Source organism: Myodes glareolus, chromosome 3 (assembly GCF_982192425.1).
Source record: "Myodes glareolus chromosome 3, mMyoGla1.1, whole genome shotgun sequence".
In the NCBI taxonomy this organism is placed as follows: Eukaryota; Metazoa; Chordata; class Mammalia; order Rodentia; family Cricetidae; genus Myodes; species Myodes glareolus.
Genome location: NC_142028.1, coordinates 79,437,772 through 79,465,678, shown reverse-complemented (window position 1 = coordinate 79,465,678; position 27,907 = coordinate 79,437,772). Strand labels below are relative to the sequence as shown.

Genomic DNA, 27,907 nt, shown 5'->3' with positions numbered 1-27,907 from the left:
TGGTAGGGCTCAGCTGTATGAGAACCACCACCTCTGGTAATCCTCTAGTTGCTGGCTTGACCCCTCATTTCCTGTCATCTGAATGACCATTATTGTCACCAGCTATCTGGCCTCACATCCTCCAAGTTCATCCTCACGCCAAAGAGACCTTCCTGAAAGGCAAAGGTGACTCTGCCCACGTGACTGCCCCAGCTGAGCGCCTGCACTGGAGCAGCCCGTGTGGGTCGCCAACAGTGCTTTAATCCTAGTGCAAGCTCATGTCATTAGTTCTATGCTCCCTCCTGTCTCCCGAGACACATCTCACTATGCCTAGCCTTCTTTCTTTGGTTTGTAACATTCAATTTTTTTGTAATTTAAGATTCATACCTGCATATAAAATATTTTGATCTAATCCACCCCAGATTCCCTCCCCTCTAGATCCTCCCCGATTCCCTCATACTTTTCCCTTCTGACTTCAATCTTTCTTTCTTTTTTATAGCTGCTGAGTCCATTCCATGCCTCTTGTATGCCTCTCAGAGCCTGCATCCCTGAAGAACACTGAGTCTCCATCCCCACCATGGTCCAATTTCTTATAATTCTTACAGAGAACTCATGCCTGGCTGCAGTCCTGTGGCCATGGACCTGCCCTTCTGGATCAATGAGAGACCCCATTGCCGAGGGCTCACTCTTATTGCTGGACTACAGGGCCGTATTGCAAGGAGGTGACCAACAGCATTGCTTACAGCTCCTGAGTCACGGAAGAGAGACTGTCACCCTTTGGATTTGACTATGGTTTCAACTTTCTCACAATTAGCTGCTTTCCTCTGGTAACTGAAGGAGACACAGTCCTTTCCTGGTGGAACTCAGTTTGGGGTGCAGGGCAGGCGGGGAGAGTCATAAGGACAGTGAGTGTTTAATGCAGACACTCCATTGAAAAACTTTACATGAATTATCTTATGGGATCATCTTTAGGATAAACTAAATATATAGTTATATAGTTTACCACACAAACTGAAGCTCTTCTGGAGACACTACACAGGGGCAGAGGGAACACCGGATCATTTCAAGCAAGGCAGAACAGATAGAAAAAGTAGACGGCCTTTGTCTTGGTCAGGGTTACTATGGCTGGGATGAAACACCATGACCAAATCGACTTAGCGTGGAAAGGATTTATTTGGCTTATGCTTCCACACCACTGTCCATCTTTGAAGGAAGTCAGGACAGGAACTTACACAGGGTAGGAACCTGAAGGCAGGAGCTGATGCAGCAGCCATGGAGAAGTGCTGCTTCTGGATTTGCTCTCCCTGCTTCCTTACAGTACCCAGGACCACAAGGGTCTGGGCCCTCCCATGTGAACTGCTAACTAAGAAACTGCCCTGCAGGCTTGGCTCCAGCAAGACCTTACAGAGGCACAGTCTCAAGTAAGGCTCCTGCTTGCTTCTCTGACAACTCTAGCTTGTGTCAGGTTGACATAAAATGAGCCAGCCCTGCTTTATTTTAGAGACGAGGGTAGAGATGCCATAGGAAAGTGAAGACCCACAACAGAACTTTCTCCATTTTTAACAGCAGGATTTCTAACCCCTGGCTTCAATCACATGGGCAAAACTGTTTCTGACGCAACATGAAACTGTTTCCCGACAGGAGAAGCCAGGGTCGGGGCTCCAGGCTGTGGGTGGAAGCCAAGAGAAAGGGAAAGAAGAGCTAAGGGGTGCTGGTCCGGGAGGAGTTTGGGGTTAAAAGCAGCTGGTAATAAGGCAGATGATGAAAGCATAGTAGGCGGACAGACTACAGAAAATGGTACTTGGCTCTGTGTAAGATTGCACTTCACCAGAGATACTTAAGGAGACGTCCCAGAAACTTTTCCAAACAAATGCATCCCAAAATAGGCTGGAAAGGCCCAGTCTTAGTGTTGCCATCTGAACGGCGAAAAGTGCTGTTGAGCTGGGAGCTCCTTCTGTAGGTTGGCAGCTTCTGCGGATTTGGGTTGACAGTGGTCAGACCACTGACACATGGTGGATGATGTATGATGTCCCTCTATATTCTCTGAATATGTTTTATTACCATTGGTTAATAAAGAAGCTACTTTGGTCTGTGGCAGGTCAGAATATAACCTGGTGGGAAATCCAAGCAGAAACAGAGGAAGAAAGAAGGCCGAGACTGGTAGACGCCAGCAGCTGCTGGAGTAGTAAGATGCCAGAGCATGACCGGTAAGCCATGGGCCACATGATGATATGCAAATGAATAGAAATGGTTAATTTAAATATGAAGAGCTAATCAGTGAGAAGCCTGAACTATTGGCCAGACAGTTTGTAGTTAATATTAAGCCTCAGAGTAACCATTCAGGAACTGGTGGGCAGGAGAAAAACTTCCTGTTACCGGTGGAGCTGTGGCTCAAGACAGCTAGCAGTTATATTCTTCTGGCTTCTGTACTCCTCATGCCCAGTGCCCAGTCTGCCAGGCCATGAAATCAGCAGCCTGTCCTGGTGCACCATCACTGCCATCTTCTCAGAACCTAGTTGTAGTGGTACTGCTTGCCTGAACAACATCTAGAGAGAGGAGACAGGGGTTGGGTCCTGATGTGAACTTAGGCAGGCCCTGGATTCCAGGTCCCCAGAAGTGTCACAAGCTGCTTCTAACCTGCAGGTTTAGGTTCTGGGTGGGTAATGCTGCTGATGTCGTAGAAGGGGCTCTGTGCCCTCCAGGGTCACGTCCTGGAGGAAACACAGGTGCTTCTGACTTCCGTATGCCCACCATCTGCTTTAGCAGTTCAGATGTTCACACAACTCTGCTTTGCTTAGTACTCAGAGGTTTCAGCCAGGCTCCTCAGAGTAGACTGTGTCACAGAGCTATGACAACACACAAGGCTAGGTGCCACCCACTCATCCCTTCAAACCACTTCCATAACTGCCAGAGGGCTCATTCTATCAAGGAATTAGTCAGGAGCTCCTATCCACAGTAAGAAATAATCCATCTAACATCTTCACACACAAACCAGGGGCCTACCTCCCCAGAGGGACCTCCCTGCCGGATTCCCTGTAATCACATATCTGTATGTGAAACCCTTTCACCTTCATGCTTATGCTAAACGCTGAGGACCACTGTCTGTTCTGCAGCCTCACCTTGTTACTTCAGCTGACCCTCTGGATCCTGTAGCTGAGGTGCTTCAGAACTCAGAACTGTAACGCCTTCTGGAGACCCTAACCCATCTCTCTTCTCCTAGTCTGCATGGATATTCATGGCCCGCCTTCACTGCAGTTCCTCCAGGGGAGGAGTTCAGTGCCTTTCTTTGTCTTGAGGAGGCCTGAGGAGGGCAGTCTTTGGGAAAAGAGCCTATAGCCATTACCCTTTCTGGCTTCTGTATCCCTGAGTTGCAATTCCTCTGTGTATTCTCCCTCTCTTCTGCCCTTGCCTGCTGTTGAGTTAGAATAATCTTGTGTGTTAAGATAAGAAAGGGGACCCCTTACTTTGGTTGGAGACAGGCCTAGGCCAAATATAAGCTGCTGACTCTTGTGAGAGAGTTGTGGATTTCAGTCCCAACTGATACCTTAGCTGAATATCTTAATGTAGGATATACATATGCAGCCCTGTTTGTCAGGTCCAATTCTCACCAAGATGCCCAGTTAGCTCCTTCTGGGGAATATGCCTTCAATCTACAGTCACATTTGTATTAGGGGATAATGGGATTGCTACCCACAAGCTATTTGCTTCTTCCAACATGAAATGAGGTAGGAAAATGAAGAAGCAGGAAGGGGAACTCTGGATATCCAATGTGAGTAGGCCTTGTCACCAGTATATATCCCGCCACACTTCAGTGACTACTGATTGCAGCAGGAGTCAGACCCGTGTCCACGGGGAATATACCAGCTACTCCCCTTCCTTTCTCGTGTCTCTTTGGTCTTAGTGTTCTAATTTCTGCGAGTCAGCCTCAAAGCTCCCTCTCAACCCCTTTGCCCACACATAGGCACACACAGGCACATACAACTCACTCCTTGTACTTGTTACTAGAGAATAATATAGCAATTGAGCTGTGAAGAGAACAGGGTACTGGCTACTTCTAAACTGTGAAGAATGACAGAATTCCCCCTGAGCCAAGCCCTATTAAAACGCAGGTCTTCGCTATGGAGTAATTTAGACATAGCTTAGCCACACCAGGAAAACCATGCGCTCTGCAGTCTCAGACTGAAGTAGAGCCGACTTTGGTCAAGGCAGACAGATCAAGCCTTAGAGAAGAATATGCCGGAGATATCCTAGATGGCAGCAGATTACGAATGTGGTAGTTTGTCATGATGACATCAGCGAGAGTCATCTGAAAAGAGGTTCAGTTGAGAAAATGGCCCCATCAGATTGACTTGTAGGCTTTTTCTTGGTTGTTGATTGACGGTTGATGTGGAAGGGTGGTAAATCCTGGGGCATATTAGAAACGAATGAACAAGCAGTGGGAGCCAGCCAATAAACAGTGTTCCTCCATAGTGTCTGCTTCAGTTCCTGCCATGGACTACCTTAGCGGACTATGACCAGGCTATGTAAACCAAATAAACCCTTGCCTCCCCGTGTTGCCTTTAGTCGTGGTGTTTTAGATCAGCAATAGAAACCAAAGGAAGACACTGGGACACAGAGATGAGAGCGAGCCGGTGCTCAGCAACTAGTATGTGGCTAGTCTTGGAGGCCTGAATATGTGACTGTCATTTTCTTCCATGGTCAAATCTGTGACTCTAAGAACTCAGGATACTAATTATTATTTGAATTTATTATTCCATGATCCCAATAATATTTTAACTCAGTGGCTCAAAAATGTTCATATGTTACAGACCTGAGATGCTTAGAACTGTCATATATTTTCTGAGACATGGCCATCCCTGTGCATTTATTTTAAAGAAATGTTGAGCCCATTTCTGTATGTATTTATCTCCTCTATGCCCCTCAGTTATGGATTATGATTATCCCTGTTTTCCAGATGAGAAAACTGAGGCATGAAGCAGTGAAGTGGCTTTCTTGAGGTAACAGAAGTAGTAGCTGGTGGTCCCATAACTGCAGCTTCCAGGTGGTAAAGATACTATGCCAGGAGGATGAAGGAGGATGAAGGCACGTGGGTGGTCCAGAGCTACTTTGTTGCAGAATCACCCTGAGACCCACTCAGCTAGACATCCCTTTCCACAGCTCAGGCTGTGGATGGTGATAGAGATCTCCCAACGACCAGTGTTGTTGGGATGGACAGGGTCTTCCCTCTGTATCCTAGCCTTAATCACTCCTTCCTCTTGCCACCTTTCAAAGGCATGTTCCCTCGCTAGCCTCCAGTTCTGCATTCCCCAGGCAAAACCAGCCACATTCTTTGGGCTAGAGTCCAAGTTTACTTAAGAAGAGGAAAATGGTATTATGGAGATTACAATAGCTTCAAGAAACAGAGCATCGGTGTACCCGCGCATGACCACAAGAATGCTCACCAGCTCTGAAGCTTCCTGTCGGGTACCTTTCCAGCCTTGTCTGAAGCTGGTGGCCATAGGGAGGGAAATGGGGGATCGAAATGAGGCCAAGCAATCAGGTTATATCACCCCACTGCTCTTGGAGTCTTAGGAAGAAGACTGAAATATCCCCTCCCTACATCCTCATGCCCCAGAGTACTAAGAGACATACACAGCTCAAGTCACATCCTTTGAAATGGGTGGCTGGGGTGTGTGTGTGTGTGTGTGTGTATGTGTGTGTATGTTCATGAGTGGGTAGGTGTGGTGAATGAAACTGGGGCTCCTCATCATCCATTCTATACCCCAAGTTTAAGACATATATGAAGAAGTTTGCTGCTCAAATTCTCCCCAGACCTACCATGGAGCTCTAGATTTGGCTTCCTGAGTAGGAGAGAGTGGGATGGGACAGAAGAAAAAGACTCATGGATTTAATGCTTTCCAAGACATTTATTTTTAAATTTTTGTGTATTTATTTATTTTAGGAAGAAAAAAAAGAAAACCATTAAAGTAAAATTCCTGGGGCCAGGAGAAGCCAGAAGTCTGGCTCACATCTCCTGCTGGGTAATTATCTGGCATTTAGCACCCCTCTTCCCAGCACTTGTAATTAGTAGGGAAATGAAGATGCTCTCATCCTACCTCCCAGCTTCTCTCTGCTGCCAGAGGCCATGGGAGAGGCTCAGAGAGAAAGGGGACCAGTGGAGCAAACTGAATGGAGGCTAGATATCAGAAAGTACTTTGATCCAGGAGGATCATCAATAAGACAGTAACTGAGAGTCTTCTGGGAAGACTTTTTGCCTCCACCGCCCACAGCCATCTCTCTTTCTTGAATTCCTATCGTGGGTGCAGGCTGGTCTGCACCCCTTCCTACGGGAAGCTATCTTGGCTTCAATTAAATAACTGTATCCTAGCAGGGTCTTATTACATCCACTCATATTGCCCCAGTGCCTCTTTCATGCCTGCCTCTGCTAGGCCTTGGATGGAGATGAGGTAGTGCCACCTGTTGCAGAAAGAGATACGAATCCACTCGGACAAATACAAGGTCAAAAGTGACAAGAAGCCTCATGGCAGAATTTTCTGCTTAGTCAGGAGGGGCTTGGTGAAAGCAAAAATTGTGTGGAGTAGTGTGGGTTTTAACAACGGAGAAATAATTCTTAGAGGAAGCTTCCAGCAATCAGTCTCTGCTTCTTTGGCTATTGTTCTCACCCTTCATCCAGCATCCACGCTCTATCTCTTCCAGGAAAGTTTATCTACCATCGCCAGGCTAGTCTGGACCCTCTGGGCTCTCACAACCAACTCTCAACAGCCTCACCCTGTCTCAAAACTCCTGGGGAACAACCTGGGACGTATGGGACTCAGAAACACAAAACAAAGTCTTACCTTGAGAGATTGGAAAGTTGGAATTAAATCAGAAAGGTCCATTAAAGGCAGGCCAGGGAAAGACACAACTATTCTGTAGGAGAATGTGAGCTGTTCCAGATCAATGTTGGGCTCACTGAAGGGATGAGTGGCAGAGAATGTTTGGCAGATGCCAGGATACATAAGCCTGGCAGAGAGACAGAAAATATAAACCCAATTTTAGCAGAAGGTTAGGGTGGTCTAGACCAGAAAGCGGCCATGAGAGTGGAGGAGACAGAGGACACAAGCTTTGAAGCCCCAACCACCCCGGTGGCTGCAGTGCTGGGTCAACAGCCAGCTATTCCAATTATTCATAGAAATCAATTTCATTCCGCAGGGGCTCAGATAAAGCTCCTGTTGCCAGACGACAGTAATGGATGAGAAGCTTAGGGTGAGAAGATAAGAGGGGCCCAGAGTAGGGTGATCAGGTGGGGCTTCGCAGGCTGGGGGCAGCGTGGTTAGAGGTTATCGAAACATCCCTTCAAATAGCGAGGGTTCAGCGCCAGCCAGATCAGCTGTGGCCTATGTGTGGAGGAACAAGGCAGCCCCTCCCCAAGCCTGACCCATGAGGCCCAGGTGGAAGGTCCTTGAGTGTTATTCCTATCAATAGGGAGAAACTAGTTCAATCTTGACTGAGGTGGCGGCACAAAAGATAAGACTATAAAGCAAGAAGCCGGCTGAGGCCCTGACCATCTGAGGTCCAGGAATTGTGTGTGTATGTGTGCATGTATGTGTGTGTGGGAATTGTACGTGCGTGTGTGTGTATGTCTGTGTGTCTGTGTGAATTGTGCGTGCGTCTCTCTCTCTCTCTCTCTCTCTCTCTCTCTCTCTCTCTCTCTCTTTCCCTTTCTTTCTAGTACTAGTACTTTTTTTCTAGTACTAGGAAAAGAGTGGCTCATTTGCACCACTCAGGAGAGAATAGCAAGACAGAGAAATCTCGCTCTTGTCTCATCTGAGCAAGGGCAGAAAGGCTGAGTCCCTATCACATCCACTGGGAAAAGATCCCAGGCAGCTCTCTTTCTGAGACATAAAACAGAAAGGGGTGTAGAAGAAAGGGTTCTCCAGGGAAAGAGAAGTACCATGAGAGACACTAGGGTTCCCATAGAAGAATGGGAACAGGAGGAGGATGCCCAGGTGAGCAGTCAGAAGGGGAACTAGAGAGTAACTCCAACAGTAAATTACGGACTCTTATGCCTTGCTATTCAGCCTGCTGGGCATCACCCTGTGCATTTCACACAAAGTAACCAATGTCAACCTCGTGATCATCCTCACTTTTGACCAGAGGAGACCAACGTTTCCAAGTGAAGTAAATGTTTTGGGAACACTTGCTGTGCCCAAAGCCACAACTAGAGAGGATGGAGCTGGCATGTGGATGCAGGCAGCCTGACTTCATCACACCGCTACAATGAGATCCATTTAAAAAGGGCGTGCTCCATGTGAGACCAACACAAGCACCCATGGAAGCACTGTATCCCTGGTGCCTCCAGCAGCTTGTGCCCATGGTGTAAGAGCTGAGTCTCAGAGAAGCAGTTTGTCCACAACTGCATTTCAGAGAACTGACAGGGCTGGCAGGAGGACCTAGCCCTCTTCCAGGTCACTTCTAGATCTTCCCTGATGAAGAGTTGAATGGCTGTGCTGGGCATCCCCTAGAGAAGGACAGGACGAAGGCCCAACCCCATCCCACTCTATCCAGACAGCTTTTCCTCACAGCTGCAAGTTGAGACATCCGGAGTTCAGCCTGAGAGGTCCCATCTACCAACACTCAAGGCTGGGAGGAGATAAGGCCTTTTATCTCTGCAGAGGGTTCAATAGTTTATTCCCATCCAGGGCTGTGGGGTGCCTGGTGCCCGTTCCTGGAAGGCATCCAGGACAGATGTGAGGTCCTTCCTCACATCTCTAGCACGTGCTCCTCTCCACACCCCACTGTCACCATCAGGAAACATCTTGGATGCAGCATGTTTACACAGGCACCAGGTCTGGGGGAAAACAACCACCTTGATCTAAGAGGCCTGGCCAGCAAGACAATGAACTGGAAGGAACATCATAGCTCTGGAGTGGTCCTAAACCAACTTGCTTTCCTCGCTTTACCACCTTCTAACTGTTCAATTAAGCTATTATTACATCTCACTTTATTTTAACTCCATCTTGGGCAGTTGCTACCAGGACTAGGACAAGTCAGATCAATTAGGAACTGGAGAGATGGCTCGGCAGGTGAGAGCACTGATTGCTCTTTCAGAGGACCTGGGTTCAATTCCGAGTGCCTACATGAAGGCTCACAACCAATTGTAACTACAGTTTCAGGATATTTGATGCCTTCTCCTGGCCTTCTGGGACACCGGGCATGTGTGTGGTGCACAGAGACATGCAGAGAAATCATACAGGTAATAATAATAATAATAATAATAATAATAATAATAATAATAATAATAATAAAAGATCAAGTATTCAGTAGCCTAGCCCTGGATCTGGTCTATAGCTGAGACTGGGAAATTCTCCTCCTTTTCTGCCAACACCACATGAATTTGACTACAGTGAATGAAACAAAATCCTCTGCAGCCCCCAATGATAGAGCAAGTAAACCCACCTCTCTTTCCTAACATCTCTCAGACTCCCCACACCCTGCAGAGAGTGGACCACACCCCTTTGGCCTGGTATCCAAGGGCCTCTTGGGTACCCAGCTCTGGTCTCCAGGCCCCAGGTGACTCATTACCCCTGAACAAAGCAGGCCCTATCTTCACCCTCCAGTACATCCTTCAAGGCCTAGATCATCTGCCGCCTCCAGATCCCCGAGGGAGAATGAATCACTTGCTCCGCTGTGCTCCTACAGTTCTGAGCTCATTCTTCTTTGTGCTGTGGACACAGATGCGTGCATCTGCCTACCAGTGAGCTCTTGCAAGAGGTATCCCCGTCATCTCATCCAATGCCCAGCACAGATTTGTAAATGTTGGCTTATTAGTGGATTGACTAATCCAATCGAATATCCTGGAATGGAAGCAGCTCCTTTAAATGCTTGCCTAGTCCAGGTACCTTATTTCGCAGATACAGAGACCTAGGGCTAGGGGCTAGAGAGAGGCTGTGAAGGATAGAGAATGTTGAGAAGGATTGGACCAATGGACAGGTCCAAGGTTGCAGGATGAGCTAGCAGAGGAGGCTGTGGAATCTGAGCTGCCAGTGCAAGACCAAAACAAGGATGGTCATATTTGCTCTACAGTGAATAGTCCAAGATCCCTCATGGCTCTCCACTCCTTTTGGAAGAAGGGATAAGTTATCTTAACTTCCTAGAACCCTGGGAATGTGGTCCACATGAGCCTGTAAACCTGCTGTCCTGTTAACCACACATTCTGGTCACACGGTATCAGTCTGGAATCACTCTGGAAGGACCTTCTCCTCAGCTTCTGGGTCGCATTTGCTGTTCTCTTGCTGGGAGGTCCTTCTCTTTCCCCAGCATAGCCGAATCTATTATCCTCAGGTATAAGCTGAGGTGTCACCTCCACTGAAGACTTCCCCTCATTCCTTGACCTTTATTCTTTATCTTCCAACCTAGGGTGTGGCTGGCTCTCTCTACGTAGTCAGGGCATTAACCACATCAGAGTTTGTTTAGTTTGTGCTGCCCAAAACCAACACAGACTAGACAGGAATGAAAATGAATTACTGAACAATGAATGAATGAGTGAGTGAATGAATGAATGAGCAAATGAATGAAGTATTAGAACAGGAATTCCAGACCACAGGTAGAAATACTGTTTATCCCAGTGCTCGAGAGAAGGCTCGGTGATTAAGAGCACACACTGCTTTTGCAGAAGGCCTGAGTTCAGTTTCTGGCACTCACGTTAGGTGGCTCTTAATCACGTGTAACTCCAACTTCCAGACATTTGACACCCTCTTCTGGCCTTCATGGGGACCTGCATTTATAAGCACATCATTATACATGGACACACATGCATATAAGTAATTACAAATAAAAAAAAATAAGTTTTTTTTTATAAAAGAAATACTGTTAACACTAAGGCAAATTCAGATGCTACATTTAAAGGAAAGGCTGAGTAAAGAGGAGGTACAGGACAAGCAGCAGAGCTGAGCTGAGTAACCAACTGTTAGCAGGAGGGGAAGAGGCATTCCGTAAGTCCCAGAGAAACAAAATTCCATTTATTTGCCTGAGCTTCACTTCTTCACCCGCTGATCTCTTTTATTTATGCAGAAACTTTGAATCACTGAGTCAGCATTGGGAAGAAAGACAATCCTTGGTCAAGATCAGCCAGTGCTTCATCCCATCAGCCTTTGCCATCCTGATGGGCATACCGATCTCTGCCAGTCACATGAGGCTGCTCTTTAAGTTGAAGGGCTTTCTCCAGATGGGAAAGCCAGGAGACCACTTGAGAAAGAAGGAAGTACCATGGAGGCTGGAGTGGGTATGACTTTGTTCAAGTAGAAGAGCCTCCAATACAAAAAGAGATAAATCCAACTGAATACCATGATGAAAACCCCCACATCACAACCCCATGATTCAATGTCCTTGTGTTCCATGCACATTTAGTTCCCCTCTGAGGGTTTACAGTTCAGTATCACAGCCTCCAGGACAGTGTTTGCATGGTTCCATTCTGACATGATATGAGCCCTGTTCTCTGCAGCCTCAGCAACATCGTCACACACCACACTCATTCACTATCTCTCCTATTGCCTTCGCTGGTGGTTCACACCCCCGGGAGAGTGCTTCAGGCCTCTGGGTGACTGCTGCTCCCTCCCTGCTACAGGCTTCAGCTCTTTCCCTTAGAACTGCCAAGTCTGCTCTACATTCCCTGGCTTTAGGCAAATCCCTACTTAGGCACCGGAATCTTCGTCTGGCTCATCTACACCCAGGTATCACTTAACTTCCTGTTATAGAAGATACCATTCAGTACTGTCAGGTCTTTCTTATTCTCTGCTATGGCTTTCTGCCAAGCACACAACCTGCAACAATGGTAGGTACTCAAAAACTGTCTACTAATCTTTAAAGGAGTGTTTGGAGAGTGCTGTGGTTTGGATACCGTTTGAGTGTTAGCCACCCACATTTATGTATTTGAAACTTGGTCCCCAGTGAAATAATGTTGAGGTGGAAGGGCCTTAAAGAGCTGGAGCCTAGGACAAGGTAATCAGGTCATGAGAGCACAGCCCTCAGAAAAGACTGCTATCCTGAGTGGACCCCAGCTAGTTCTTTCCAATCAATGCAGCCCATTGTAAAGCGGCTACCCACGCATGTGGCCGTTTCCTTCCTGTTGCTCCACCATGCTTCTAATGCAGTCATGGAACTTTTACTGGGATGTTGGCACTGTACTGTTTGGACCTTCTATTGCCAGACCCATGAGCCAAACAAACCTCCATCCTTTAAAGAGAATAGCAAAACTAAAGCATTTTTCTTATAGCAATTCTAAAAAGACTAATATTGAGACCTTGAGAAGGAAAAGTTTTAGAACTTTTGCATCATCCCCAGTGTCAGGGTGTTGACTTTCCACTTTCTTCCACAAAGTCTACATTGTTGGAGGAAGGCTCCACTCATACCTCAGGCTCATCACAACAGCAGGGCTTTTCCTTCCAGCCCTAAACAGTACCAGAACGCTGGAGATGCTCTCTCATTCCCACCACTCAACCCCCAGTTGTAAAGGCCACACTGTCCTGCTGCTGTCCTGTCTACAAGGCTGGGAAGGGCCACCCCCTCTGCACAGGACACATAGGGCCTGCCTCACCTACTCAGAGGAAGGAGGGAGGCAAGTTCTCCTCACTCCATAGCTCCGTCCTTAGCTACAGCTGAACAGGACCCCACCCAATCCAGAGCCAGAGAGGTAGAAGGATCCACTAACTCGTTTGTAATGCTCCATAATTAACACCCAGATCCTATGATAGTGAAAAGAACCTGCTGCTCTTGATACATCAAAAAGTACAGGATCTCAAAGTCCCAGAGACCTTAAGAGAGCACCTAGTCATAACTCCCGAGGCACCTTTCCATGCCCCTAGTGGAAAATGGGAAAATTGAGGCACAAAGATAAGTGAGAACTTAACAGCTACACAAAGCTCTAGTCCTCAAAGAACTTACACACCCTTTGGAGTTGGAGATACCTATTTGATGAAAGAATGGATGGATAGATGAACGGGTGGATGAATGAATGAATAAATGAATGGAAATTTACATCAATTCACTGAGCTCCCTGTAACAGCACACCTCCTAAGACAAAGAGTGCAGGAGGCAGTCTATGTAGGTCTCAGTGTTGGATAGAACTTCTCTATCCTGAATCTGAACAAGCCTCTCTGCCCTTTCTGGACTCATCTGGGAACCCCCGGGCTGGAGTCTTTGTGGAGATACCAATATGAGAGGGAAAATGAAGAATACTGTTTTCCCTAGAATTCTCTTGATCAGCAGAAAGTAAATCGGCAGTCCTCCTACAAGAAAAGCTGGAGTGGAGGGTAAACTAGTGGGAGATCCCTGGATTGGACATCTCTGGAGGCGGTAGAGAGTCACAGGTCAGGAACTTAAAGCTAGGGAAGTGGGAACTCTTCCCTAGGGCCAATCTATGCTGTTGGCAGAACCTGAGATCCCTCCTGATGAATGGTCAAATCCTCAGCAAAGTGACAAAAGCCAAGAAAAAAAATCCCTATGTAATTAGATTTTCATGGAAAAGGGAGAAGGGTGAAGTTTTCTGTCTGAGTTTGATGGTTTGACCCAGGGGAGAGGGGCTGCAGACTCTCACTGGCAGGGACAGTAGACACACATGCCAGCCAACTGCAGAGCATCTGAGCGGTCTGTGGCTCAGAAGAGATCTTATCAAAGCTACGAGGGCTGTGGAGGTCCCAAAGGGCATAAGGATAGTACAGAAGGATGTATAACTGGTTCAGCTCCTTATTCCTTCATGAGACAGAAACGTATTAAATGTTGACTATGTCATCAGATACTAAGGTTTCTATTGTGAACTGCCTAGACTGGGCATCTTGAACATTCTTACGTACATCTTCGCCTAAGGTCTCTTAGATGGGTATCTCCCATATCCAAAGAGCTTCCAAGTTCTTTGAGGACTAGAGCTTAGTTCTGTTTCTTTCCTGAGCCTCAACACCTGCTCCCTTCTGCTTCATAATAAACAACACACCCTTCACACTGAGTAAGGCTCTAGTGATCTCTCTGTAAAGGTACACCACATCACTGTCTGTCACACTGGCAGCCCAGTCATTTAAACAGAACAACCAGGGGCTGATCTGATTGTGTTTTCAGTCCCTGCAGCTGAATCAGGTAGACACCGAGGAGCTGATTCAAGTTCATTTGGTCTATTCTTCTGCCTCCAGACCAGGCTGTAAGCTAGAACTAGTCAGTACGAGTTGCTTACTTACATGATATAACAAAAGTATACAAGTTAGAAAACTTGGATATAACTGGACTTGGCAACTAGCCTGCTGGTACTCAGTCATGGTCATTTCTACTGCCTGAAATCAATCTCTCTCTCTCTCTCTCTCTCTCTCTCTCTCTCTCTCTCCCTTCTCTCTTCTCTCTCTCCTCTCTCACTTGATCTTCTCAGTACGTTAAGCAAAGTGGTTTCTACTGTCATTATTTGAAGGTGAAACACTGAATCATAGAGAAGCCAAGTGGTGCATCCAAGGTCCCAAGCTGGTGGGTGGTGACACAGTGATTTGAGCCCAGGTCTTCTCTCTCTGTCAGTGTCCCTTGGGTGCATACTCCAGATGCCGCTGCTCTGTATCTGACAAGAGCAACAGGGCTCAGCTGATTCATGAACTGATGGCCTCAGCCTCCCTGCAACCCCTGCCTGATGGATTAGTTGACTCTTCTACTCCCAGAATCACTGGCTGGAGACCAAAGAGAGAACAAGAAAGCTGAGTGGAGGAGAGGGTGAGTGGGAGAGAGAGCAGAGGCGGATGAGAACATCTCAGCATCCATCACCAGGGCCAGTTTACTCTGGGATTGCTCTCCTGGACCAAGTTCCCATCAGAAAATCTTTCTTGCTGATAACCTGTCAGTCACTCTCCAGGGTGAACTACTTCCCAGGCTCCTCTAGCCTTCAAGCCTCATGGGCCCCAGAAAAATGGGCAGCACAGTCAGTTCTGATGGGGAGAAGAAGCAGCGACTTAGAGGTGGAAGTCAGACAGAGAGAGCCACATGTTGGCAACAGAGGGATTGTCCGTATCTGCTTCACTTTTTAAGACACTCCTCCTAGCAACTCTGAATCTCGACCCTAAGTCCCCAAAACTCCTTCTAAAGCCTTGCTGATGTTGCTGGGTGTGATGGCTGATCAGCATTTCTCCTTTGGCCTCATCCTCTACTAAGACTGAGTCAGGAGTCCCTGTCCTCTTGATTAGACATGTGTGATTGCCACATCCTGTCGGACTCAGAACACAAAAACCCGGCAGAAAGGAGGGAAAGAGGGGCCCAGGCCAGCAAGTATGGGATCATGCTGCAGAGGTCAAATCCAGAGAGAAAGGCCCCTGCTGTAAATTAGTCCCTTTCCCCTTGCTCTCAGGAAACTGTTGAGAGGTGCTGCTGTGGACAGACATCTACTGATGGACACTCAGGAGTGGGACTCTGCTGGACTGGGTCACGGGCGTGAATGAGATAAGGTCTCAGCTTCTGAAGAGCTTCTGGGTGGTGGGGACAGCTCAGCGAAGAAATCGTCAGGACCCAGACTGATAAGTGTTCTTGAGAGACTGGGCAAACCCAGAAGAGAAAGAAGGGATAAGGCAGAAGCAAACCTGGACCCAGAGCTGATGCCCATCACACCTGATGTGGCTCACCAGACTTGCAAATCATAGTGATAGCGTTACTGTCCTCTGAGCAGGACTTTGAGGCTTCAGGTGCAACTAGATGCTTAGGGTGCCCAAGAAAAGCTCCTAGAAAAGGCAGTGCTATAAGAAGGGCACGTGACTGCGAGCACAGTGAGCTGAGTGGACCTCAGGGCCATTCAGGCATCACCTCTCCCAAAAAGCCATCCAGTTGTTAGATGGGTTGTCCATGTCTGTCCCTCTGTCATGAGTATATGAGCTGAGTTTGTGAGGATAGGGCCCGTGTTGCTCACTGCAACATCCTTAGCGCCTGCTGCCCATGGCCCTCTGGTTGTGCACAGGAATAATGAATGAATGACAAAGAGCAGGAGAAAAGACAAGCAGAGAAGAAACAGAAGGGAACGGACAAGTAAGGCCCCCCTTGTGCCAGGTTGCTTACATGAGTGATCAGGCTAATTTACAAACTCCCCACAATAGACTGAGATGTATAGTGTTCTTCCCATTTTACAGATGAGGAAATGGGGCATAGAGGATCCAGGGCTGGGCAGAGCAGAAACAGGCAGCAGGAAGAGAGCTGCTTCCCATGTGTGAGCCCACATCCCCTTTGTGGGTACGCAAGGCTCCTTTCATCCTCCTGGGCTACTTCCAATTGGCCTATGGATATTTGGCTGGAACTTCAGGATCTAGAGGGCAGCCCCTCCCCACCCACTGGGCCATCCCAGCCCAGCTGTGCAAACAGACTCTAGCTGGGCTGTTCCACTGAGGATTTGGGGGAGGATGTAGCAGGTCTGACAGGTCAGGATGAGCTGGGCTTTCCTGAGAATAGTTCCAACTCCAAGGTAGCCTAGGATACTTTCTTCCTAGGGCAGGAGAGGGGCTATGATCCTGACTGCAATATAGTCAACAGTCTGACAATAAAAATAACCGTTCACCACCTGCCTCTGTTCCATGTTCATAGGGACCTTGCTTATTCTGATCTGCGTTGACCTGGCAACCGGAATCTAAGGGTCTTGCAGTGAGTGAGCCTCATACATTTGCTATCAGAGACTGTGTTGGCTACCTACAGTAAGACAAGCAGCAGGCTGTGTCCTTTCACCCAGGTAGCTTAGCCCTGAAATAATTACACAGAAACTGTATTCATTTAAACATTGCCTGGCCCATTATTTCTAGTTTCTTATTGGCAAACTCTCTCACATTAGTTTAACCCATTTCTAATAATCTGTGTGTCACCACGAGATGGTGGCTTACCAGGAAAGATCCTATCCTACTTCTGTCTCGGGCTGAAGCTTCATGGCGTCTGCCTGACTCTGCTCTTCTTCCCAGCATTCTGTTCTGTCTACTCCACCCACCTAAGGGCTGCCCTATCAAAAGGCCAAGGCGGCTTCTTTATTCAACCAATAAAATCAACACACAAACTGAAAAACCTCCTACACCAGCTACACAGCACAATGTCTGTAAGTGCCAGTGGCAGGAGAGAAAGCCCGATGACCTCATTGGCCTAATCTCCCTACTTACCACATCTTTCCCCCCATTTCCTTTGTGCCCCAGAGTCACCCTTCTGCACCACTAACTTCCTCACACCTTTCCCTGCTGCTGGGCCCAAATGCAAGGCCAGGACCTCAGCAGACATTATCACAGGGATCCTATCAAAGGTTGTGCAGAAATCCTGAACAGCAGAGTGAGTGCTAGGGGCCAGCCTGCAAAGAACACTCACAGAGTACCCACTGCCTAACACTCACAACTGGAACTTTCCAGCATATACTTCCTTAGCTGAGTGATAATTTTCCCTGAAGGGCCAGATAATCCTCCTGTAGGAACAACCAACCACAAAGGCCAGCAACCAGCTGCAAAAGGCCCTTGTGTTCACACTAACACAAACAGAAGCTGCTACCCCCCAAGCCAGCATCATGAGGCGCACGCGCTCCGCATCCGCACTTGGCTCTCAGACAAGCCGACACAGCCTTGCACATACCACCCAGGAAGTCAGGAATCCACCCTGCCCAAGGGCTGACACTAGCATAAAGGAAAGCATAACCTTGTGTGTGTGTGGGGGGGAGTGCCTTCTCACCTCAAAGGCTGCTTAAAAGCTTACCACTTGGAGATCAGACCCTGTGAGTCAGAGAAGCAGTGCGTATTGGCAGGAGGGGACTTTCCAACTCAGGAAAATCTACACCATCCATCCTATGAAATGTTAGTATGTATCTAAGGAGTAGATAAATATTTCTTCCATGCACTGGACATGTTCAGTTCTCTGTTATAGATGCAAACACTGGGACCCAGAGATTCTATGCTGCTCCTCCACAGTGCACAGTTACAGCTGGTCTCAGGTGATCCATAGCAGTCCCTACCTCATGGGGATGTTGTCCAGTTACATGAGTTAATTCACACAAAATCTTGAAAGGTGCCTGCCACAAAGTAAGTAGCCAGTAGACATTGTGTTATAGTTGAAGTGCTTGCTATAGACGTCTTTACAGCGCCATAGCAAAGACAGATAATGCAAAAATCACTTCCCCTGTTAACTCCAACTTTGTTGTGCATTTTCTTGGTTTACAACATTTCTAGCAAATAATTCTTGGTGTCAGTTCTATCCCAGGAACATGAGAGTGTGATCAACGTTGGATCCAGTGACCAAAGTCCCCTGTTTACAGGCCCCATTTCTCTTCCCTGTCTCTTTTCCTCTCTTCCTTTGAGCAAACATTTTCCCTCTCACCACAAACAATACCTACTTCTCCATGGTACTCACCCTTGGCTCTGCTGCCTCTGCATTTCTTGTCCAGACTCAAAGCTTTTAATCTCTGCTTCCATGGTCTCTGAGTTCCACCAGGAGTACCCAGGGGGTCCTTCCGCAAGACAGATCTGGAAAGTCTTGTGTCTCGTGATATCCTAGAGATCACAGTGGTTTTCACATCAGGTCCCTGTCACCAAAGCCCAGCTCTGCCACTGTGGCTTTGTGGCTTTGAACTCCTTGAACCTAAGTGTGTGTTCGTGAGAAGTGTGTGAGCTATCTGGCAGGGCTTGAGTGGAAGAAGAGATTTCATGGAGTGCCCTCCCCTTCAAGCTTTCAATTCACACACACGGATTACACTGGAATCTACTTTCTTCTATAAGCTTTTCCTGAAGTTTTATGCCCACTATATCTTAACCATACTAAAATCCAATTTATAAAGCAGCAATTCAACACTGAGCCCACATATCAAATCATTTTGTGATCCATGAAATATTCGGAAATCTCCTATCCCTAGGGAAGAAGCCCTTAACCCTCTTTGAGACATTGGCTCCATTTTGTCTCCAGCTTGGGGGGTCACACCCTTTCTATCTTTTGAGATTAAATGACAACTGTGGTGTCATCCTGTGTTTACTGTGATCTCCTTGGAGACACAGGCTAGGTCTGACTCATTGTGAAATTTAAAGAAGCATCGGTACGTTTTTAAATGGACTACGATCTGTTTTAACCCTGCATCTCTCCAATCATCAGATCATACACTCATCACATTTGAAATAAGGACTCTGCCCTGAGGGATTTCCTTCTGAAACGGAGAGCCTTTGCCTCATTCAGTCTCTTGCCTTCTTTACTCTCCTGGAATCCTCTCCAGCTAACCCTTCCACCTTCTGCGGTACCAGCTGCTGTCCCAATTTCCAAGGCTCCTTTACTAGCCAAGCAGAGCCCCACACCACCATGCAGGTAGGGGTTGGGACTGGTACCCCAGTAGGAACAATGTCCTGTGGTCCACAGCTGAAAGCCTTTAAGGGCATCTGAATGGACCATTAGTTCCCTCCCTTGGCCTTTCAAGCTCCAGGGTGACAAATCTAATCCTAGTCAGATAAGGCAACTAAATTTTCCTGTACACATTTAGCAAAGGGAGACAGGAGGGTGGGGTGAGCAGGATCTCACCTCGCCCAGATGCTCCTCTTATCTACGAGTTCTCTGAAGCAGGGGAGAGGGACTCTCGGACTCTAGTAACTCGAGTGCCGCTTTTCCCCTGCCACAGTTCCATGATTTCTCAGTAGGAGAGACCACCTGGCAAGTACCAGCAAGTACCAGCAAGTACTGGTCTCTGAAAAGGGATCAGCTGCCTTTAAACTCTCACACTATTTCTACCCAAAAAGAACAGTGGAAATAGAGGCTGAAGGCAGTGCTGGCAGCCTTCAGACCTGGCTGGAATGGGAGGCCTGGATCTGATCCCTAAGCACCCTCTGTCTAGGTAAGCAGAGGAGTCTGGGGCACCTAGGAATACTTTACTACTCACCTCTCTCTCCTGGCCCAAGCAGCCCATTGTAGCACGGAATTCTCTGGTAAGTGGATTCTAGTGAACAGGTTCAGTCTCAGAGCGGGAACCTGTTCTTTCTGTTCTTCCTACAGGTCCTAGCTCTAGTCTTCGTGACTGCTCAGAACTTCTTCGGCTGTGCTTGCCCCAGAACAGCCCTAACAAGAATTAGAGGTGATGTTAGGTACCCACAAAATTCAGTTCCTAAAGATTTTTCTGTTATAGAAATACCACTCAGGAGTCAAAATAAAAATAAAAAAATAAAAAAAGTACTGCAGGTTGGCGATGAGGAGCCCAGGATTATACCAGGTAAGAGATGATGTAGTTTGAGCCAAAGAAAGAGCAAGCCAAAGGGTCACTCAAGGAGAGGTTTGCTACATGTTGGAGACTGTAGAAGTTATGATGGACATTGGAAATCCAATGCAAGATCATGGTGGATACAGAAGACTGATAGGGAGGTCGGGCTGGATGTTGGAGACTGAGGGATGCTCATTCTGCCTACTGAAATAGGAAAGGTTCACTCGGGGCATACGAGAGAGCAGGCTGCCACACTAAGGAAGGAGTTTTGATTACTCACTTAGGCTAAGAGCCGCAATAGGACCACTGAAAATAGAAAATAGCAACAACTTTCCAATTCCCAGACCTGTGCCCTCTCCTCCTTAGATAAATGTGTTTTCCAAACCTAGTCCCTCACCCAGCCAGCTCACAGCCTTACTGATGGGGGTCCAGTGCTGTGGGACAGTGGCCTGTGCCCTGTCATTTGTATTTTAAATAAACGCTGATTGGCCAGGCAGGAAGTAGAGGTGGGACAATGAGAATTCTGGAAAGAGGGAAGTTTCAGTCTGCAGTTGTCACCCAGACACAGAGGAAGCCAGACACAGAGCAAGCAAGATGCGACTGTCTCCCTGATAAAGGTACCAAATCATGTGGCTAACACAGACAAGAATTATGAGCTAATATAAATTATAAGAGTTAATAAGAAGCCTGAACTACTAAGACAATTAATGTAATTAATACATAATGTAATTAATGTAGACCTCTGTGCGTTTCTTTGGGACCGAATTACTGCAGAACAGGACAGAAATCTCAGTCAACAGAAACCTTGGTCAGCAAATGACTAAATGGATGTGGAACCTGGAGGGACAGAAACCTCTGTCAACAGTCCAGGGATATACTCAACTCACTGGAGCCTTCCCAACCCCATCCTGCCTTGTCTACAACCTGAGTGAATTAAACATTGAATACATATCTTCACATGCAACTCTTTGACCCACCAGTGTATACTGGTTGTGACTGGTGCAGAAGCTGTGTATCTAAAAAGTAGAAGTCAGCCAACTATATATAAATAGCAGAGGTCAGTCTTGCTTTAGCCAGGAGACCCAGGACTTTGCCCTAACTCTGCCATTGATTTCATTTATTCTAGGATAATTTTTGAGCCTGCCTATTTTTGTCTCCGAGACTCGGTTTTACCGTTTAAGGAACCCAAGACATTTCTGAGGCATGTTAATCCATAAAACCCTTCCTGATGGTCAATTTATTTGGTGGAGTTAATTCCCCTGTAGGGGCCACCAGAACAGACCACCATCTTATTTCTCCCAGAGCATCTCCATTGCCCTCCCTGTCAATCACCAGACTATTTCTGAGTCCTGGGAACCAAATGAAGAATGTGTTCAACTGTGAGGGCCTGGCCAAGTTAAGCCAAAGTCACCTTTGCTATTTAAAACCCTCTCCCCACAGAGCAGCCTATTGAGGCTGGGAGAAGTAAATCCCTACTCACTTCTAAGTCCACTATGCAGTAGCTTAATCCCCCAAGATTAAAAGCCCCCAGTACCAGCTTCCCCTTTCCTCAACGTCCTCCCCCAGGCCACTTTAGGCAGATTTGGAATGTCTAGTTCCCTCCTCCAAGGCCTGACTATGTAAGCACCCTCTCCTGGGACACTGTTTCCCAGAACTAATCTCTGTTGACATTCACTAGCCTGATCTTTTCTATAAGGTCTAAGTTCTACAGCATAGAAGGTTCAGGCCACTGAGGTTGGGACTCCAAGAAATTGGGTAACCAGAAATGAATTCGGCTAAGACTTGAGGTGAGAATCGAGGGTGTACTGATTAATCTATGTCAACTTGACACACAAACTAGAATTTCATTAAAAGAAGGAATCCCAATTGAGAAAATTCCTCCATAAGATCTAGCTGTAAGGATCTTAATTAGTGATTTATTGGGAAGGGCCCATCCCATTGTGGCTGTGGTCCTATCCCTTAGCTGGTGGTCCTAGGTGCTATGAGAAAGCAGGCTTGCTGTGGAACACTCTTTTTGTACACTGTGAATATTTGCTCTCTCATTGGTTTAATCTACTAGTTAAGTATTAGAGTCCTAGGATACCAAGGTGTGAAAGTATGACTAGACCCTCAGGGATTACTTTGGCATAAACCCCAGCTGTAAAGCGAGAAAAGTGAGGTTTAAAGAAGGCAATAGATATTTTCAAACATCACATGTTTAGGGTGAAGTCAGGACTCAAATCCAGGTTTCAGTTATTTTTTGTTTTTTTGTTTTGTTTTGTTTTGTTTTTTACCACGTTTCGAGTCCTGGAGTTGACCTTTTGCATCTGGAGGTAAATATGTATGCACTTACATAAGGGTTTCTATGCACTGGGCACTACTCTAAGCATGTTGACACTATTATCTTATTTAATTCTTCTAAGAACTCTAAAGGTAGGCTTTCCTACCCCCAATTTATAAATGAGATTAAAACTGCAAGAGATATAACAACTCATTCACCTAACCTACATTGATCTATTTGACAAAAGAGAAGTCAAATAACATGCACTATAGATAGTGGAGGATCCAGGATCCAGAACCCAGAGCAGAGAGGTCATGGACAGGCAATGAAACCTGGAGAATATCACAATCATACAAAGTTGGGGAGATGGCCCTAAGGACAACCAGCTACACAGACTCACTCTGCCTGCTCCACAGGGTGTGTAGTTCCAGGAGATGCCATCTGCTGTGCCCTCTGTATGAATTGTGCCTGGTGGGATTGGCAATGCAGCAGAACCCCAGCCTCACCCGCACAGGCAACTGCCAGCCAGGTGTGTGTCACAGTCATTTAGTGGGGCTGTTGTGTTCCAGGATAAGGAATCCTCAGCCCACAACGGAGGCCTTGCCAACCCCAGAGATAATGCTCCCCAGCTGCAGCTGCAGCCCCCACCAGTTCAGCACGACATCACGCCAAGGGGAGCCCATGGGTCATATGTCTAGACAGTCAGACTGAGAAGGATGCTCGGCATCTTGGGAGACATTTCCTTCATTCCTCCCACCTTTGGGAATGGAAACTGAGCTAACAGAGAATTTGTTCTAATTATAAGGAAACAAGGAGAATTGAATGGGAACTGCTCAAGGCTATGATCTTCCAAAGCTTCCTCTGGCCCTCTTCCTTATTTTGTCTCCTCAACAAGAAGTGCCCACTGTGCAAGATCCTGCTGAGCCTTCGACCTTAAGGAGAGGGGTAGGCTGGGGCTCTGCCCTGGAGCACTGGCTGCCTAGAGGGATAAAAGGCTGACATTCGCACCACAATTTTTCAGGTGCCATCCACAAGAAATCTTGGGGAAAGCAGAGCACAAAGGAACATAGACTCTCCAAAGCCAGGCCTGGAAGTTGGCAAGGCTTGTTAGCAGAATGCAGAAGGGGTTCTCTTTCCTCTCTTGCCCCTCACCAAAGGCCCTGACCTCTTGCAAATATACTGACAGCCCTTCAGCATTTATTCATTCTATTAATCTCAACAGAGGACTAAGCCTTGGGTGAAGGCTGCCCCCTTCTCTAAGAAGCTTTTACACATGGCTCACCCATTATTCCACCTCCAGGATGCATGTTTGCATACAGGTATATGTGCGTGTATGTGTGTGCCTGTGCAATGCACCCACGTGTTCTTGCTCTTAAGCACTGTACGTGTCTATTTCAGGAAGTAGTTAGGTATAATGATGGAGAGCGGGGACCCTGGAGTCAGACAGTCAGAGTCAAAACTCCTGAGCCATCCTTTTACGACCTTAAGCAAGCTCCTTCGCCTCAGGATCATTTGACAGAACAGCTTGACAGTTACTCTAGAAGCTGTGTGGACTTAATAAAGGGATCCACAAGAAGAGCTGAGTCGAGTGCCTGACCACTAATGTCGTGAACAGCTGCAGTCTCTGCTGCCAGCCTCGGTGGCTCACGGTTTATAAGACAATCTCTGAACGCAATTTAGATGTGGAGAAGTCTGATACTTGAATGGATTTTGCCAGGGTAGAGAGGATTTATATGTTTGATTTTTTACCTTATTTACGCTTTTATGGATATATAGACATATATTCAACATATGTAAATGTTATATATAAATATTTATTTATGTATTATATGTATGTATATAAGTTTTATATGCATATAAAACATTTTAAAATATGCAGTTCTGTGGCATTAAGCACGGTTCACAATGTTGTACAGCCATCACTATTATTTATCTTTAGTGCCTTCTCTTCCAACTCCTTAAACTCCACATTTACCTCCCTCCACACCCAGGCTTCTGGTAATCACAGTCAATTCTGCATACAGACTCTATAAACTGGTTTATGGCAGGTATTCCACGGAAGTAGAATCAGTGGTTTTTATTCCTGTGCTTCTGACTTACTTAACATGCCCTTTTCAAGTTCCATCCATACATCATAACTCTTCTCCATTGTAGGGATAACATTTTATTATGTCTATGTTACATTTTGCTTAGTCTTTCAACTCGTAGAACATTTCTATCTTTTGACTGCTGTGACGCATGCTGGTGTAAGCATGTGGGTATGTAATATCTGGTGGTCGGTCTACTTATTCTTTTGTGCCATTTATATTAAAAAATAAAATTTTGAGTTGAAAGTACCCACAATCCTACATTTCACAGCCCTGCACTATGTGGTGTTATTGCCCTCTCTCCCCATGTGTGGTCTTAAAGTGTAGTCAAAGGTTATGAAAAAGGAACTGGGGGCTCTGACAGCAATGGAGGCAGAATAAAGTAAACTGAGGCAATCAAAGCGGATGTATGCTCAGCGTAGAGATGGCGTATTAATTACTTTTGTATTGCTGTGATAAAATACCATGATCAAGGTAATTTATTTTAAAAAAAGTGTTTAATTGGGCTCACGGTTCCAGCGGATTAGAGTACATGATGGTGGAGCTAAGTAAGCAATGGCTGCAGGGACAGCTAAGAGCTCACCTCTTGAAACTCAAGCCAGAGGCATATTGGAATGGCAAAGGTCTCTTAAAACCTCAAAGCTCACCCCCAGTGACACACTTCCTCCAATGCTGCACCTCCTACTCCTTCTCCAAACAGTTTCACCAACTAGGAGGAATAAGAATAGCCTATGGGGGTCATTCTTATTCAAACAAGCACAGAAAGATCTGGAGAAAACACTGCAAGGGATTTGGGAGTTCGGAGTATGGTTCTAGAAGATGTGACAATTGTTTTTATTCATCTACCAAGCAGAGTAGCCAGTCTCAGAATTAGAATAAAGAACACAGAGGGGAAATCCTGAGAGACTGCTCCATTTCCAAATGAGGATAGGGAAGGTTGGCATTCTGAAAGGCAGAGCTGTCCAGGGACAGCTCCCTGTCACTTGAGGGATGAAACGGGCACAGATGTCGTCTGGAATGGGATGCTAAAGGACAGGAGAGGTGGAGAGGTGACTCTCACGACCTACATGAGCCACGAGTTTGTGACTTAATGATTCTGTGCTGGAGTCCAGTTGAAAGCAAAGATATCTACTCTTATTCTCTTTCTCTCTCTCTCTCTCTCTCTCTCTCTCTCTCTCTCTCTCTCCCTCTTTATGTTTTTCAATACAGGGTTTCTCTGTGTAGCCCTATCTGCCTTGCAACTAGTTCTGTAGACCAGGCTGGCCTCAAACTCACAAAGATCCACCTGTCTCTGCCTCCTGAGTGCAGGTATTAAAAGTGCACCACCGCCACCAGGCTGACCCCCCGCCCCTGCTTTCCTCCCTCCACCAGTCCAGACAAATTCTGCTCTTACTTCTCTGTATTGGCAAGGACACCAGCACGGGTAAAATTCATTTCCAGTGCTGGCTGAGGATATTAAGTGACTAAGCTGCTCTGGTTCCCTTCTCCCTTTTCAACGGGAACTAATACCATGTGCTTGTAAGGGAAAACTGCAAAGAATGATGGCTAGGAGTGTCTCCTCTTCAGCCACCAAAGGTTCCTCTCCAGCCCATGTCCCTAGACTCTTACCCATGCACAGAGCTGACTTCGGCCATTTCTGCTCTCCGTTCTGTACCGCTCTCTCCATACAGCCTGCTAATCTATGTTCCTGACCAGGCCCATTCCCAGGACATCTTCCTAGATTTTTTTCCCCACATAAGTAATTCCTATCTGTCTCCTTAGAAGTCATTCGGAGAACCAACAAAATAATTCTTCCTCCTTCTCCTCTTCCTCCTCCTCCCCTTCTTCTTCTAAGGTAGGGTCTACTGGAATCCTCCTTAATGTCACTATTTATAAAAGTTTATCAAGTACTCACTCAACACCAGGACTATTGTAGGCACTGGGGATATATCAGTAAAAAGAAGCCATCATCTTCGCCATCACTGTGTTTATATTGTAGGCAGAGATAAAGAAAATGAATACAGAAACAAAAAAAAACCATAAAAGTTACTTAACTTAGGGATGGTTGTAAAATAATCAAACAAGGCCAGCCTGTGGAACTATAAAAGAGGAGCGCTCCAGGTTGACACCTGAGTTATGACAAGAGCCAGCCACAGGAGGACATCGGGGGAGAAGGTAACAAATGAAGAGGTTCAAGCCTGAACAACTTGGTTTGTTCAGAAAAGGAAGTCACTGGGACACGGAGAACAAGGGGAGAATTGATGGTATAACATGGGGAAGACCGTGAGATGGAGGAAACCAAGACAGAAACTCCAATGGGAAGCCAGAGAAGCAAGAACCTGCTTCAGCAGAGCAAGCCAACAGGATCGTGGGCCAGGCTTGGGAGTTGCATTGTGCGCAGTGAGTCTGATTTAGAATCTATTTTGGGGGGCACAGCAGACTAGGGGCCATGGGGAGTCCTGACTGAGGCTATGATACTTCCCCAAGTTGATGTTTGTTTACCCAGGGGGCCCCAGCATGGAGGTATGGAAGACCCACTCAAAGCATGTTGTCATGGGGCCTTTGTAGAAATTGTCTGGTGTTTGGTCACTGTAGGTTCTCCTTGCCTGTGACGCAGAAGCAAGTTGGTTTCTAGCTTGAGCTCTATTCTGAGCTCACTATCATTTCTCTGGGTATTCATTCAGATCCCTGAGGGACAGAGTCGAGTGTCAAGAGGCTGGAAGGTGATCATTTTGTCTTCTTTCCAAGCCACAGGCCGCATTCTCCACAGGTGGGCCTTACCCTGCCTGCCAGCTACTAAGAAGAGACACCTATCCTGTCACTGAAGCTTGTCTAGGGCTTCGCAGAAAGAATCAAATGCTTACCCTAGCCGTGATTAGAGCTGTATGTATGACCCTTTGTTCTGGACTCAGTTTCCCTCTGCCGGGGGAGGGGAAGCAGAAAATTGGACTTAGCGACCTATAGTGTCTTCCAGCTCCAAAGCTGTCTGGCCTGTTTACAGTACTCTGTTTCCACTCAGAACCCCTTGTACATCTGCTCCTCATGGAGAGAACAAAGCCGCAGTGTCTGGATGGAGCCGGTTCTGCACCCGGGCCTCAGTCCCGCAAGCGGAGAGGCCCACTCCATCCTCTGAGGAGGGCAGCAGAACCCGACTATGGTCTGCTCTGCCCTGTGTGTTCTGGAAAGCGCCAGCAAAGCCCACATTCCCAGCCCACGCGCTTGAGCAAGCCGTCCTCTCTTTGAAACTTAAGAAAGTAGCAGGAACAGCCATTTACCTGTCACATGGTTTTCATAATTTCCCTGGCACCTTCGCTAATCATTGAAGCGGTTTCAGCAGGCTCTGCGGCAAGCTCCAGGTCTGACGTGAACGTGCTGGAGCGCAGCTCTTTCACAGTGAGATCTTACAGAAGCCCACCGTACCCAGCCATGGGGGTC

General features: G+C 46.9%; 1 pseudogene across 5 annotated transcripts in view; it reads right to left on the bottom strand.

Annotated features, from left to right (window-relative positions):
• Positions 1–27,907, bottom strand: part of LOC125412537 (huntingtin-interacting protein K pseudogene) — a 75,458-nt pseudogene that overhangs the window by 13,325 nt on the left and 34,226 nt on the right. Inside the window, exons 1-3 of one of the 5 annotated variants that reach the window (XR_015737532.1) lie at positions 16,833–16,906; positions 11,133–11,268; positions 10,561–10,735 (exon numbers count right to left, since the gene is read on the bottom strand). The product of XR_015737532.1 is annotated as a huntingtin-interacting protein K pseudogene, transcript variant X5 (transcript). Of the gene's footprint in view, positions 1–10,560; positions 10,736–10,953; positions 11,269–16,832; positions 16,907–18,327; positions 18,468–19,831; positions 20,008–27,907 lie in introns of those variants that run through there. The other 4 variants (XR_015737531.1, XR_015737529.1, XR_015737530.1 and 1 more) reach the window with 4 other exon arrangements.